The sequence below is a fragment of the Euprymna scolopes genome, chromosome 13 (genome assembly GCF_053919585.1).
Source record: "Euprymna scolopes isolate OS-2025 chromosome 13, ASM5391958v1, whole genome shotgun sequence".
Lineage (NCBI taxonomy): Eukaryota > Metazoa > Mollusca > Cephalopoda > Sepiida > Sepiolidae > Euprymna > Euprymna scolopes.
This window is the reverse complement of record NC_136494.1, coordinates 114,941,365-114,956,568: the sequence shown is the minus strand read 5'-3', so window position 1 is coordinate 114,956,568 and position 15,204 is coordinate 114,941,365. Positions and strand designations below refer to the sequence as shown.

The 15,204-nt window shown below is 32.8% G+C and overlaps 1 protein-coding gene across 10 annotated transcripts in view; it reads left to right on the top strand.

Moving 5' to 3' along the window:
• LOC145292153 (uncharacterized) overlaps positions 1 to 5,462 on the top strand; it is a 95,893-nt gene extending 90,431 nt beyond the window's left edge. For all 10 annotated transcript variants that reach the window (XM_080138282.1, XM_080138283.1, XM_080138284.1 and 7 more), the window contains one exon: positions 4,893 to 5,462. The gene's annotated coding sequence lies outside the window, so the exon portion shown is untranslated. The remainder of the gene's footprint in view (positions 1 to 4,892) is intronic.
• Positions 5,463 to 15,204: the final 9,742 nt, after the last annotated feature.

Genomic DNA, 15,204 nt, shown 5'->3' with positions numbered 1-15,204 from the left:
GGTCATGCGGAGATCTCGACAGTCATCCCCCCACAGCTATAAGGCGATTTCTATAAGTACATGACCCGTAGGCGATAATGGATTTTCCTTATAACAATACGAGAGCATTTTATCCTATGCCTCTCGCTGAATCTACAAAAATTTAGAGAAAAATCATACGAAGAACAACAAACAAAACAAAACATATTCGCAACACTCTCGAAAACAAAAATAAACACCGACTGAACTCTGACCCTTCCAAAACTTAAGATAAACTCGCTGATCACTTTCTCATAACCTGGTAGTTTGTCTAATTTCTTTTTTTTAAATCTATTTTCTTTTCTCGATATCTGCTTAACTGTTACTGCTTATTTCTTTTCTCTTCAACAATTAATCATTAATTAATAATGAGTACGCCACATGCCAAGATCATCTGACCCGCTCCAGTCTGCGATAACAATGCAACACAAAACAAAACAACAACAAAATTGTACAAAAATAATGCGAAATTAACATACTTTCATTCACATACAAAAGACAATTTCTTTCGACAAATATTTAAAATACAATCACTTCACAAAGTCCCGTTTAACAAGGAACAAATTGATCAAAACTATAACAACACAAATAAGACACAATAAAACATTACAAATTAATTTTCAGGAACCACTTAATTACAATTTCTTCCTAAAAAGTTATTTCGCCAAGAACCATTTTATATCAAAGAAACACTTCCGCCTACATCGCAAGGATTCACGCGCACACACACCGCACAGAAGTTATCCCACGCGGCGACCTCATTTTCTTTTTTCTTTCACTCCATTTTTTTCAATCAAACACACATGGTTAGTTAATTAATACACAATTCATAAACGACAAAATTAGCCATTATTCTTATAACAACAATAACGACAAAAAAAAATCACTAAAAATTATAAAACAAGTTTTTTATATATTTTAAGCACACACAAAAATAAAGACTTTTTTCTCTCTCTCAAACAACATAAAAAAGACACCATTTTTCAACATTTAATTTTTTTCAACAACGCGCGTGTATGTTCATTATTTTTTCTCCATTGCCATTCATTTTTGATTTTGTATTTTACTTTCGTTTTTCTTTCGTTTTTCTTTCGTTTTTCTTCTGTTTTATTTTCTTCTTTCTACACTGTCTCTTTCTATATCACATCTTTTTAGTTTCTTTCTTAGCTTCTTTTGTGTGTGTGTGTGTGTTTTTTCATTATAGATTTCTTTTGCTTACCTTTGTCTATTTTCTTCTTTGCGTCTAGTTAAAAATGCGACACCTATTTATTTCGTTGTGTCTATATTTTTTCTTTGTTTCTTTCTTTTTTCTTTTTTTCTCGTTGTGACCAGTTTTTTTAATCTACAACCGTTTCGGATACTATAATTTTATATTCTTCTGAAATTTCCAAATATATTGTTGTATTGTCATAGACTAGACTGTTTATATGTATTCTTACTAACAGGCCATATATATATATATATATATATATATATATATATATATATATATATATATATATATATATATGTATATATATACATTGTGTTCCTATATAACGCAATATTTAACGAACTATTGTCCTCAGACTCCTTAATGTCTATTTAACGTCTCGTGATTTACTTAACGCCCAGGTCCCCGCTCATATACTTCTGGTGCAAGGGATCGTTCAATAAAAACTGCAACTATTCAAACCATAGCATTACTCAAATTCTCTGTTGTTTACCCCGCTCGATAGATAGATAGATATCTACCCGGCTATTATCTAACTTTATTTTCATCACCTTTCTCTATTTAAAACTCAATGGTTTTGCGTGTGTGTGGTGTTTGTGTGTTCACTATATATATAAAAAAGGTTAGAGAATTCATATAAACAGAAGTGGTTCCAAATATCTGCAAAACCTTCTTAGTGACTAATATCTAAATGCCCCGACCGCTGTCATCCATTGATACACCATTAAAACTTTAAATACGTTTATTCGATTTCAGGACAAGGTGACCAGTAAAAACAAAAGAAGCAGTTTGGGGCAATGAGTATAGTGAAAAAGTAGTGATTTAATTTAATCCTGAGCAACGCCTGGTCTTCTTACTATTATACGTGTATGTGTGTGTGTGTAGCGGCGGGACTATAATACATATTTTAAACCCATAATATCTTGACGTGTAAAGGAAAAAAGAAGAATGCCTATAATTAACAAATAACGCATCTGGTTTAGCTGGATGACTGCGTACCCAACCGTACCCCGGGATTTACGCAAAAGAAAACGAAGATTGAACAGGCTGAGTTAAAACGATTGCACTCTAACTGGAATCGAATTTTCTGTTTGTCCTACTTATGCTTAACACATGTCTTAAGTTTTTCAAATATGGATCAAGTGTATTGGTTGATGAAATTTAAAAGGGAGGAAAGGGTAGCAATATATCATTATATCGTATGAGTCTAAAGATTCTATTGTTGGCATTGGTTTCCACGATATTTTTTTCTTATCAAACTTCTTTCTAAAATGAGATAGATTACATACAGGAGGAACCACGAAAAGGTTGCTAACATCCTAAGTAAAATTGACTTTTGCGGAACGAACAGAATTCGAATTTTTGAAAACTCAAATTGTCAGTCACCGTCGTTAACCACTAGACCACCGTTACGTCCCAACGTACTTAATAACTTTAATTGGGTTGCAGTTGGTGAGGACATTGCTTGCTTATGAAAGCCATTGTATGATGTAAATCTGTGTATTAAGCCCGAGAAGTGCCTGCAGGGAAAATCACTAACGTTTCTATTTGATGGCGATTAGTTTATGTGTGTATGTGTGTGTGTGTGTGTGTGTGTGAGAGAGAGAATGTCTGCATGTAAGGACACTTCTAAACCTATATACCCCATAAATTTTTGATCTAAAGACTTGAAATTTTTGTATATAGCATATTCAGACAGATTCAGATTTAAATATTTGAAATTTTTGTATATATTATATATGTGAAAACTTTTAATCAGTTTTCATCCGGAAAAAAACTTGCAGCTAAAATTAGAAAATTTTGGTACGTGGGAGGTCGGCGCATTTTTATCTGTTTGCTAACTGTTCCATGAAGGTGCACGTGTGAATGGTTCACATGACAGTGTCATAATATTTAAAAATAGGTATGTATGAAAACACTTTTTAAACATTGTGTCAAGCCGGCCTAATAGCTATTCTAATTGTCTCATTGTCTGGAATTCTGGTTTCAATCGCATCTCGAGTATTTTTTCTGTTTTCACTTACACATAGTGAACTGTTTAGGAAAAATTTAATGCACACATGCTCATGTCTCAGTTTATTTCCGTTTTTTTTTAAAAAGAAATTTAACCTTCCGTTTAACACTGGGCAACGACGGGAATATATATATATATATATATATATATATATATATATATATATATATATATATATATATATATATATATATATATATATATACTAGCATTTCAGCCCGGCGTTGCCCGGGTGCTTGGATGTGTATGTTGAGCAAAAAGCAAAACAGCGGTAATTTTTTTTAGATTTGACCCCTATTCCGACCCCTTAAAATTTATTGTTTTGGGCTCAAATCAATTTATTAATTTAGATCAATGTCCAGGGAACCTATATCTAAAATTTCAAGTGTTTAGACCAAAAATTGTCGGAGAAGTTTGGTAGAGTTCTCAAAGGTCAAATCGTTGAACTTTGACTCCATAACAGCCAAATTTCTGACCGAAAACTTATCAGGAAGATTTTCCCAAATCTCAGTACCCTGTATATCAAATTTCGAGTCTGTAGACTTAAAATTGACAGAGTTATTGCCCAGGGAAATATACACACACAAACACACCGACACACAGATACACATACAGACACGTTCACTTTTATAGATATACTAGCATTTCAGCCCGGCGTTGCCCGGGTGTTTGGATGTGTATGTTGAGCAAAGGAGGAAAAAAACGGTGTAAAACCTAACGTCTATGCTGTCACGACCACCGCCAAAGCGGAAGCGACATTTTTTTAAAAGTAAGGCTGGACAATCTAAAGGAGAGGATTACTTAAAAAAATATTGGCGAAAAAAGTGACCCCCCTGTAGAAAAGTGCCTAGTTGAAAGGAAAGATATTAATGTTTTTAGGCAATTTTTCGATATTTGTCGAATGAAAGATCGAGTTTTAAAACGATACTGACTTGGTAAAATCCGTAGCGTCTATTGAAAGTTTAAGGCAGACATGCAAACAGACATACACACATGCATTTATATATTGGTAACTGAAAATTTTCGACCTAAACTGATGAAAAAGCTTGCCCTATCTCTGAATACCCTTTATGTAAAATTTCAAATATTTAGATTAGAAATTGTCTGAGTAATTTGGAAGAGACTGCAGGGGTCAATTTTTTTAAACTTTGACCCCTATCATGATCCCTTAAAATTTATTATTTTGGGCTTAAATCAAGTTATTAAGTTAGATCCATATCCAAGGAACCTATATCTAAAATTTCAAGTGCGTAGACCCAAAATTGTCGGAGGAGTTTGGTAGAGTTATCAAAGGACAAATCGTTCAACTTTGACCCCTTAATCGCTATTTCTGGCCCAAAACCAATCACATCGATTTCCCCAAATCTCAGTATCCTGTATATCAAATTTTGAGTCTGTAGAGTAAAAATTGACAGAGTTATATCGTAGGGAAATGTACACAGACACACAGACACACAGATACACAAATACACATACACACATACACAGACTCTTTCACTTTTATATATATATATAGATAGATATATACTTATAATTTGATCAGTCTGGATTTATTTTTAGTTATTTTTCCGGAAGACATCATGAATAAATTTTATCAATTGTTTTTGTCTTTAAAATCTAATCATAAAATATGTTTTCTTTTCACAGAAATACTACAATAAATTCTAAGGAACTCTACCTCTTCCAAAACGGACGATCACTATGCGACATCTTTTCTCTAATTTAATTACTAACAATTTTTAAGAATTAAATAATATCTATTTATTAATTATAATAATTTATTTGAAATGTTTGTTTCAAATAATTCGTTGAAAATTTATTATTATTCGCATTGATTTTTTCTGACTATTTTCATCAATTCTGATATTGGTTTTTCTATTTCACTTCGGCCGATAGTCACTCCAGCCTTCTTCCTGTATTCTTTTCACTCATTTTGGTTGTCTACTACTATTTATCTCATGAATGCTTATCCACAATTTAAAAAGAGCCAATCGAATTAAAATGCGTAAGGTACAACAACATACTCAAATAAAGAACAATATATTTTTTATATGGGGAAAACGATGCTTTAAATAAGCTATGTGTTTGAAGAAGACCGGAGGACATTCGACCGAAATAGTAAAAATATAAAATTTGATGACGACAATAGGATGAGAGATGACAATGTAATTAGTTTTCATAGTTTTAGCTTCAATAAATAAAAATGATTATATCAAATCTACAGTTGTCTGTTTTTTATATTTTTGCGTGTGAATTGTTGTACGAATATATATGGCGGCTGCCTATTCAATTTCAAGTAAAACCACTCTTTGCGTCTTGATGTGATATTAATGTAAATCATCCTAATGAAAAACATGGACATGACTTTCTAGATCTGCTAAACTAACGTTTACAGACTATACTACGAAAGTGGTAGGTATTGTGATGATCTGAAAGTATGATATAATTAAAGCCATCTCTTGATTTTACATTTGTTGGTGATTCAACAAACCGAAATGTGGCACAGCAAACTGCTTGTGTTGCGTTGTTGAGTGTATATATAATTTTCTAGCTTGCACTTTTCAAATGCTTACTTAAATCATATATACATCTGACTATTATTTTGTCGTTTTTCTCAAAATAAACACATCAATCAACATTCTTGGGAATGTAAATATTTAGATATTTCATTCTTTTTCCCATTTTGCATTGCGCAATTCATAACTCATGACTTGGAATGTAAACATTTCTTTGTTTTCGTGATAATTACATTTCAGTTCATTTTTATGGAACACAAAATTGTAGATCAAGTGCATCTGGAAGGTACGTGTGCACACGCTTCCTCTTTCCTCGGCGTCGCCACGTCTCCATAAGAAACACTGATAATGTTAACTCTTCCATATTTCCTTACAGTGCTGGAGGTTTCACATGTCGCCCCTTTTTCATTGTTATCTTCAGCTGCTGATATTTCATGTTATTCTTTTCAAAAACTTAATTTTAAAAATCTTTTTCCTCCACCTGGAGTTGTCTACCGCAACCCTCTTTCATCTAAAACATCAATTCCAAAATATTTCAATTTTTTTTGAGAAAAACTTTGAATCGTATAAGTTGTGTGTGCTGTGGGTGAGTATTCCCAATTTGTTCCTTATAAATCACCTGCTTTGCTAAGATGAACATGATGATCAACTCAATGGAGTCTGTGTTTACTGATATGAGACTCACCCCTTGGAACAACAGCTTGCTCCAAAAATATGGTGTCAGGGGTAAAGCTATCTCAATACATCTTAAGCAAGTTCTTAAAGCAATTCTGATAGAAACGCTCTAGCAGACAAACATGAGCTCTATAGATTCATACAACGCAGGTCTCATACAGAGGGATCTTAGTTTCTTGCTTGGATATCACGTGCTTCTAACTATCGCTTTTCGAAATGATTAAAAGACATCAGCTTGTTCCATAAGTCAGCATCCAACAACCCGTTGCTCGTAAAAACATGATCAATATAAATACATCCATTACACAGTGTCTGTGATCTACAAATAATCACGGTTCTTGATTCTGGTTGTCAGGGAAAAACATAACCTTTGTCTTTCCCAGTCTTATTGTGAAACTCATGTTTTAACACTACCATGCAAAACGATTCATGATTTTCTGTACATTAGTCTAAATAGAGTAAATCTCGAACAGCAATGGAATGTGTTCTTAACAAAGTCATGAAACGCTGTAGGTTGTACAAGCGATCCGATGTGCGAAATCGAAGACACACAACTTTGTCGTAGTTATTCAAATTAATAGCAGAATTTAGCAAAATAGATGGAAAAGAAAATATGTGCAGGTATAAAAAAGGCTCCGTTCAGTCTTGATAGACTACAGATACCTACTGAAGAGTGCATGCATATGATATTTTTGAAGCCAGAGTTGTGCAATTTCAAACCACACCCCTCATGGGTCGGCATTGTTTTATTGTCAGTCGTGAATAGAAATTGCGGTAAGAACACCCCTCTGAGGCAAGCAACTTATCATATATGTACTGACTATTGGCATATTAGTCAATTCATTAGTTTAATGCGTTGTCCATAAACTAAGTAGCTTGTTTGGCTCTCTAATCGACTCTGTACCATCCTCGGGTTTTAATGGATTTACACGGTTAGGCTAGAATTATAGATTGTCTTCATTAGGTCACACATTGCTTAACTGTCCTTAACATCAGCGACATGCTAAATATTACGAGCGTTCCGTCGCCAGTATTCATTCTTAATCTGTTGTCTTTATTTCTGATTCAACATTTAATTTAAATTCTCTTTTTTTATTGCGGTTGTGTAATTTCAGCATTATTGACGTCAAAATATTTTTGATGATTTGTCTTTGTTAACCAAAGACCATCTGCTGTTTCCTAAAACTTAAAACACTCTCACGCACCATCAAACGATATCTGGTCAAGCCTATTCTGTAGGTCTAGAACAATTTTATCGTTTTTCAGCTTTGCAACATTATTTCACGGGAGTATTTCAAAATACAAGTAGTGCCAAATGTTAAGTTAGAACAAGAACAAAATGGCTGACATCAGATGGACGCCAGTGGAGTTGCTATAACGGCTCAAATATAAAAATAAACAAAATATTGGTAGAAACTCACCCAATAAAAGTTACGCTGAGATAATTGCCGGTGATTTTACCAGCCAACATGTTCTGTACGGTCACGTGAAAAACCGGAAGTAAACAAAAGCAGGAATACGATTGCAATATATAACGTATGCTTGACCATCTGAAGGTCACAAAGAGCATGAAGAAACTGGCAGATAACGTATAAGTGGATAAAATCATGTTCACCAAGTGCCTTTATCTACTCTAGATTGGTTAGATTCGTGCTCTTTATCCGTTTATATACTTCCTGAATATGTTATTGTATGACACATTGGCTATTATAAACAGTAGTAATGACATAGATAATTTCTCGGTTGTTTTATACAACTTTTTATCATTTAATTATCAATTACTAGCAGAGATCTTGTAGTCTTCCGTTTAGCCGATATATGCTACGGCCATTTACTTTTTCTATCTATTACCATATTAAAGGACTTTTTACAGAACATCATATACTCCTCTTGTCTTTGCCTTCTCTAGGAGTAATCCACCGTTATAAAGGAAATATTGTATCTGTACGCTCAAAGTAAGTATGTCTCTTCTTTTTAAAAACAATAATAGCGGCATGGGAGTAACGTTGAAAGATGTGCACAGAATTTTCCGCACTCCATCCTCGTGAGAATTCGTCATGGAATCAATTTTGCTGAGTGTTTTTATATATACACATGGTACTAGATTTACTAATCAGTTAATCAGATTCTTTGTTATTAGCACACCAATTTATCGTAGCCAATGAGCGCGCATTTATAATACAAGTGTAATTTGATCTCTCCTTCACCATGGAATCGATGTTGTTACGTGTTTTAAACACGTAGCATTATCGATTCAATGCAATATCCTGACGAATCATCACAAGGATGAAATGCGTTAAATTATGTGTAGCTGAATTGCCATATATGCTTTCTTATGTATCGATCACTATCGAAGTATAAAATAATATGTAAATGAAAAAACATTCAGAATAAATTTACGATAATTTTGAACACAAATAAATGAGAAACTCTATCCCCGCCAAAAAAAGACAAAGAAGCAGGTGAGTAAGATGACAAATTATCCTTCCCTGATACATGCGGACCCATTATCAATTATAAATGGACGTGCGAATAATAATGAATTTGATGGACTGACTTTCAAATCCAGTTGCAAATCCAAATTCAGTAGCAAATCTAAATATATATACAAACACGTCGCAAAATCGATTTTATGTAATAGTCTGGCGAATCCTTACGGAGATGAAACGTGAATAATTTTGTACAGTTTAATTGTCATATATATATTTCTAAAACCTACTACTAAGCTCTACTTAGGTACCGAACGCTGTTGCAGTATATATATATATATATATATATATATATATATATATATATATATATATATATATATATGTATTTTCAGCTTTATATATATATATGTATATATATATACATATATAAGGAATGAAAAAATACCAGCGGTGGTTGACGTTATGTTTTAAGAAAAATAGAAAAACCAAATGAAATTATTAAAAAATCAACGTTTCGTCCTTATTTCAGAGGACATCTTCAGGATAATTGAAATAAAAATGTAAGAAAAGAAAAAGTCATAGATCGTGCGAAAAAGACAGTTTTTGAATCCTACCCATGTCGGGAAGGACGAAACGTTGATTTTTTAATAATTTCATTCGGTTTTTCTATTTTTCTTAATATATATATATATATATATATATATATATATATATATATATATATATTTGTATATTTTGGCAGCAAGTAATTATTCAAGCACGTCTGACGTACTTGAATAATGCCTAGCTGCCAGTATATATATATATATATATATATATATATATATATATATATATATATATATATATATATATCTTCGACTTTCTTCAAATAACCTTTGTCGAACTCGAAAATCTTTCTGTAAAGCTCGGGAATCTTTCCGTCAAATTCGTGAATCGACAGGGAATTATGAATGGAACCCTTTAAATAATCCAAGGAGGTATCACACTCTACTTCTGTAGCGATATGGCTGGGTAGAAGTCTTAAGTAATTCGCAATTGTATTTTACGTGTTACTCGCAGTGAAGATTGAACTTTCAACCTCTAGAAGGCTGTTACTTTACAAATGAATTTTATTAGGTACTTTATACACTACGCCACGGGTCTTATTAAAGAAAAAAACATTCCGTAAAACCATGTGTCAAATATTACAAAAAGAGAATTACTTATCACGGATCATATCACAAACAATTTCAAAGTAGACTTTCAATTCCGTGTATGAAGAAACACATCTACAGAAACATAATACAGCTAATTTAAAAATTATAAATATACTAGCCTATTTACCCGCGCTTTGCTGCGGATATGTTTTCATTTACACCACAGTAATTAGTATTTTTTAATATTCATGTAATTAAATGCTCGACATAAAACTTCTGGATGGGCAACATTTTTTGTTTTTCTTTGATTAGCTAATATGTTGGTTTTTTTTTGGAGTCCCTGTTCTTGAAACTGCCACATAAAAAATGTCATGACTGAAAATTGGTTTATCAAGTCAATTTAAATAGTTTGAATGTTTGCCCTTCTCTTATTGATGCTCATGGCCTCACTGAAAACTGCACTTACGAAAAGAAAGAGGCAGGTCGCTATCACTTGGTGTCATGAGATGACAGCGTTCCATTTAAAATATGAAGAAATTACCATTTCATAGATAAATAAAAATATAAGTATAACATAAACATAAGAATAAATATAAATAAACATAAATAATAATATAAATTGATATTTTAATATGTGATAATAAAAAATTATTATATAAAATTAGATATAATAATAATAATATAAGACCTTTCTATTAAAATACATTACATTACAGTTAAAATTAGCAGACACATGGTACATACTGATTTTATGATCTTATATTCTGACCAAAGTAAAAAAATATATTTTCTCAAATTCTATTCCGCGACAAAAGCTAGTAACAAAGAACTTGAGTTGCCTCCCTTACACCTTTTAGTAAATATTTGTTTCCATTTGTTTATAAATAAAAAAATAAATAAAATACCCCAATAACATAATCTATATTGTGGGGCTCGTCAAACTAACATGCATTGTGGGGACGTCGTCCGATCTTGTCTCTATATCTACAAATATTAAGGCGTCAGAGAAAAAAAAATACCCTAGTAACATAATCTATATTGTGGGGGCTCGCCAAACAAAAACTTTTTAAATAAAATACACCCGTAACATATATACGGAAGGCTAGGTAGTGCCGCTAATAATAATAAAAAATGGATACATTATAAGAAAAATTGTGGGTTTCGTCAAATGAAAAAAAAGCCCATGCATTATCTCCGTTTATGATAAACTACAACGGTTTTCTGTCATATATCTAGGTGTACATTAAAACTATGATAAGAACTCGAATCCTGCATCACAAATGATAACATGGATGGAAAGTCCCCCAAAAGGGGCAGTGGTTCATCCAAGTCTCTGGTATATATTGAGCACCAGTCATTACCAAGAGCAGACTTTCTATGTTCGCCTTAGCAACTTCTCAACTTTCGCAGTTTGTATACGGTAGGGATGGATGACCGTCTGTAATAAGAGATAACAAATAAGATTCTTATAATGGAATGGGTCTGGACCATAATCACGCACGCGAAATGTTCCTTTATTTTTTCTTGTTTTCTTTAGTTTGTCGTGATTAATTGCAATAACCAAGTAAGAAATAAGTTATTTATTTAAGGCAATTTAAATTAATTTTTCTGTCTCTTCTTTCAACACAAAAATCTATACCTCTTACTATGTATGAGAACATATCTCCCTTACTACCAAAATCAATTCCTATTTTAATTATTTACGAATCACAATAATTTAGGCACACAGCCTTTCTACCACTTAGGTACTGTAATTTCCTCTTTATTATATTCGTGTGAAAAAGAAAAAAATATAAAAATTAAAATTACGATTAAAGCCATACATGTTCTTCACTATCAGCGACTACGTACACCGGTATAAGGGAGACCTATCTTCAAATACCCTCCTACAAAATATAGATTACCACTTATACTAAGTACAATACTTACTTTTTTTCCCGTCTTTGTGCCGTCTGTTCATGTTCTTTATGTACGCGTGATAGAGTGCAATGCTTCTCACGTACGTGATAGGTAACACGATCTCTGTGACAGAACCGCAGGGGGAAAATTTCTGTATTTGTTGTTGCCACAAACACTGCTGCATCCAAATGTCCAGTAAAAAACACAAACCATGAGACTCAAAAGAAAGATCTGAGTGTCATCATCGGCAGGTGCTCCCTCGGTAGTCAGCATGGGAGTTGTCTGCGAATGTTGGTCCACTTTCTAATTTCAGAAACGCAAATAATACGGACGCTGAACAGGTAAGAATAACCTCTAATTTCAGGGACCAAAATGATACCGACCAAACACAGCACAGCCAAGATAACCCATCAAAAAAGAAACGCCCGAAAGAACAAATGGACAACGCAAGAGAATTGACTCGTAATGGAATGCTATTATAGAAGCCACCCTAATATAAATGTGGAAGTTATTGGAAACGAATGAAAGAGCTATGGGACTTGTCCAGTGGCTACTGTACGACAGAACAAAAAATTCCGGACTCAGCAGGATTGAACCAATGTTTAAAAACATGGTTTTAGTAAATAAAAAGTTTATGACCAATTTTAAAACTCATTTCACTAAATAATTTACTTTATTGAAAAAGGAATTTCATTTATTTATTTTGTGCAAATAAACTTTACTGAAAATAAAACGAAGCTTATATCTTGATTCTTCCATTTTGCTTGAAATCGCAGTCCATGCTTTTAACCCATTCATATATATATATATATATATATATATATATATATATATATATATATATATAAGGAACTTCATGCGTGTGTTTATGTGTCTGTGTGAGTTTTTCCCTCATGGACTCGAAAACGGTTGGGCGATGTTTATGAAATTTCACACGAAGGTACTTTATGTGCCTTGCAGTGTTCTTAGATAGGTTTTGTATTGGAATGTCTTCGATAAGTATCGAGATTCGATAATCGAACTAATTCGAAATTTGAGGAATGATCAGCATAATGCCAAGAAAAATAGTAGAAAAACGGCCATAAATTTAATCGTATTAGTAGTTGCTTAAAAATCTGTAAACATTTTGTAAAATATCTTTTATTATAAACAGTCCGGGTGTCAAGGACTTCAGACGTGACGGCATTTTGCAGTGCAAAAGCTTGGATATATATTTACGTAGGTCGCGGTGTGACAAGAGACACCTGAAGAAGTTTGGAGATTACCTCGACCGAGACGTTGTGCGATTAACACTCAAGGTGAAAACAGTAGTCCGTTTAGTGTAATTATTATTATTATTATTATTATTATTATTATTATTATTATTATTATTATTATTATTATTATTATTATTTTAATCTAATAAATCATTTGATTCAATAACATTCTTCAAAACTGACACACATTTTATTTTTTTCGGATTTGTTTTTTCTATCTTATTTAGCTTGCTTTGTGAAAAATATAAGATAATAAATGAATTAACAAGATGACAATTAAGCTACGCAGAAATTTTCGCGTTTCATCCTCGCATATATTTTCAAAGCGTAGTATTTGTATAATAATTGATGAATGGTGCCCCTAGTAAAAATATTTCTTATCTTGTCTATAAAATTAAAGAAAAAAGTTTAGAAGCTCAGCATAAAAGAGTACTTCAGCTAGTATCAAAATAATCAAATAAAAACGTCAAACTGTCACAGATAAAAACAGATGCTGTTTTTTATTCCTTCTTACTGAATTGCAAGATTTACTGTATTCATCTAAATCCTGTGAATGGCTTTATTGCGATTCAATATTTTTTAATTTTGAAATTGTTATGAAACGCAGAGAAGTGAAATTTGGTACACTGGAAGAGCATAACAAGGTGTCTTATTTCTCTGATGTTTGTGGAATTTGAACAAATATTTTGAAAGTTATGCTAATTTTTGTAATTTTTTACTCAGGATAAACTTCTACCGCTCCCACTTCCAAGTCGTTCGAGTAAGCACTCATCTTTTCACCGATTGAAAACGAGAAATCGGTTGTTGAAAACCTGAGTGAGGTTCCCTTCATCGACTATTGTAACTACTAGAAAAAGAAACTTGAAATCGATATTTTATTTCTTTTATTTTTGATTCTCCTGTGAAAAACTGTAATACTTATTTTTTATTTATTTTTCTCTTTTGTGAATAATTAATTTCATACGAAAACTACAACCAGATTGTTGTTATTACTTTGAAGACGACCAAGTTGAGTGATCTGTCTTTTCAACAAGAAAAAAGTTAGAAGAGATCATCAGCTGCTGCATTCAACGTTGTATCAACTCGTAAAAGCGACTGGAACTGCGTCGCAGGACCTTAGTGGATGTTCGAGCCGAGCCACGTAGGACTTCACTTGCAACTGTGTGGACACTATGCCCTTCTTTGTGTTTCATCTTAACCGAGGGAGATCGGGTCGTCACAAAACGTTATACACAGCTACTATTATATATATATATATATATACACTCGTGAACAAAAAAAATGGGCCATGATTAAAATTGGAACAAAAAAAAATGGGCCATGATTGAAATTGGAAAGAAAACAATTTTTAAAATTTTTATCGCTTGTTTGCTAATAATTAGCTGTTATTTAGTATTTTTCAGATTATTAGTATTAAAGATGAGTCCAAGAAAAGTAAGACGACATCTTGACGAAAAAATTAAAAACCGAATTGCAGGATTACGACAGGCAAATTTGACTTACAAGCAGATTTTCGACATTTTGAAAGAAGAAAAGGTGGCAACATCTCTTTCAGCTGTGAAGAGAATTGGGCAAAGGTTAGAAATTGAAGGCACAGTGAGCAGGAAAGTTGGTTCTGGTCGCCCACGAGCATCCACAATGAAGGACGCTCACAGGCTTAAAATGACCGTTTTGAAGGATCGCAAAAAAAAACTTATGTTGACCATAGCAAACAATTCGAAACAGCAAAAGGAAATTCTCTTTCTAGAGTGACAATATCCAGAAGGATGAAGGAAATGGGATTTTCATCAAAAAGATGTGCAAAAAAACCTTTGTTAACTAAGAAGAACATCAGCGACAGAAAGACATTTTATGTTATGGTACGAAAGATGCAGATTGGTTTAGAAATGTTTTCTGGTCGGACGAATCAAGATTTTGCCTTGCCAGTGATGCCCCTGAACGTTGCATCCGAAGATCCGGAGAAAGATTTTCATCGAATTGCATAAAAACCACAGTAAAACATGGAAACGGAGGAATAATGGTATGGGGGACCTTTTCTGCTG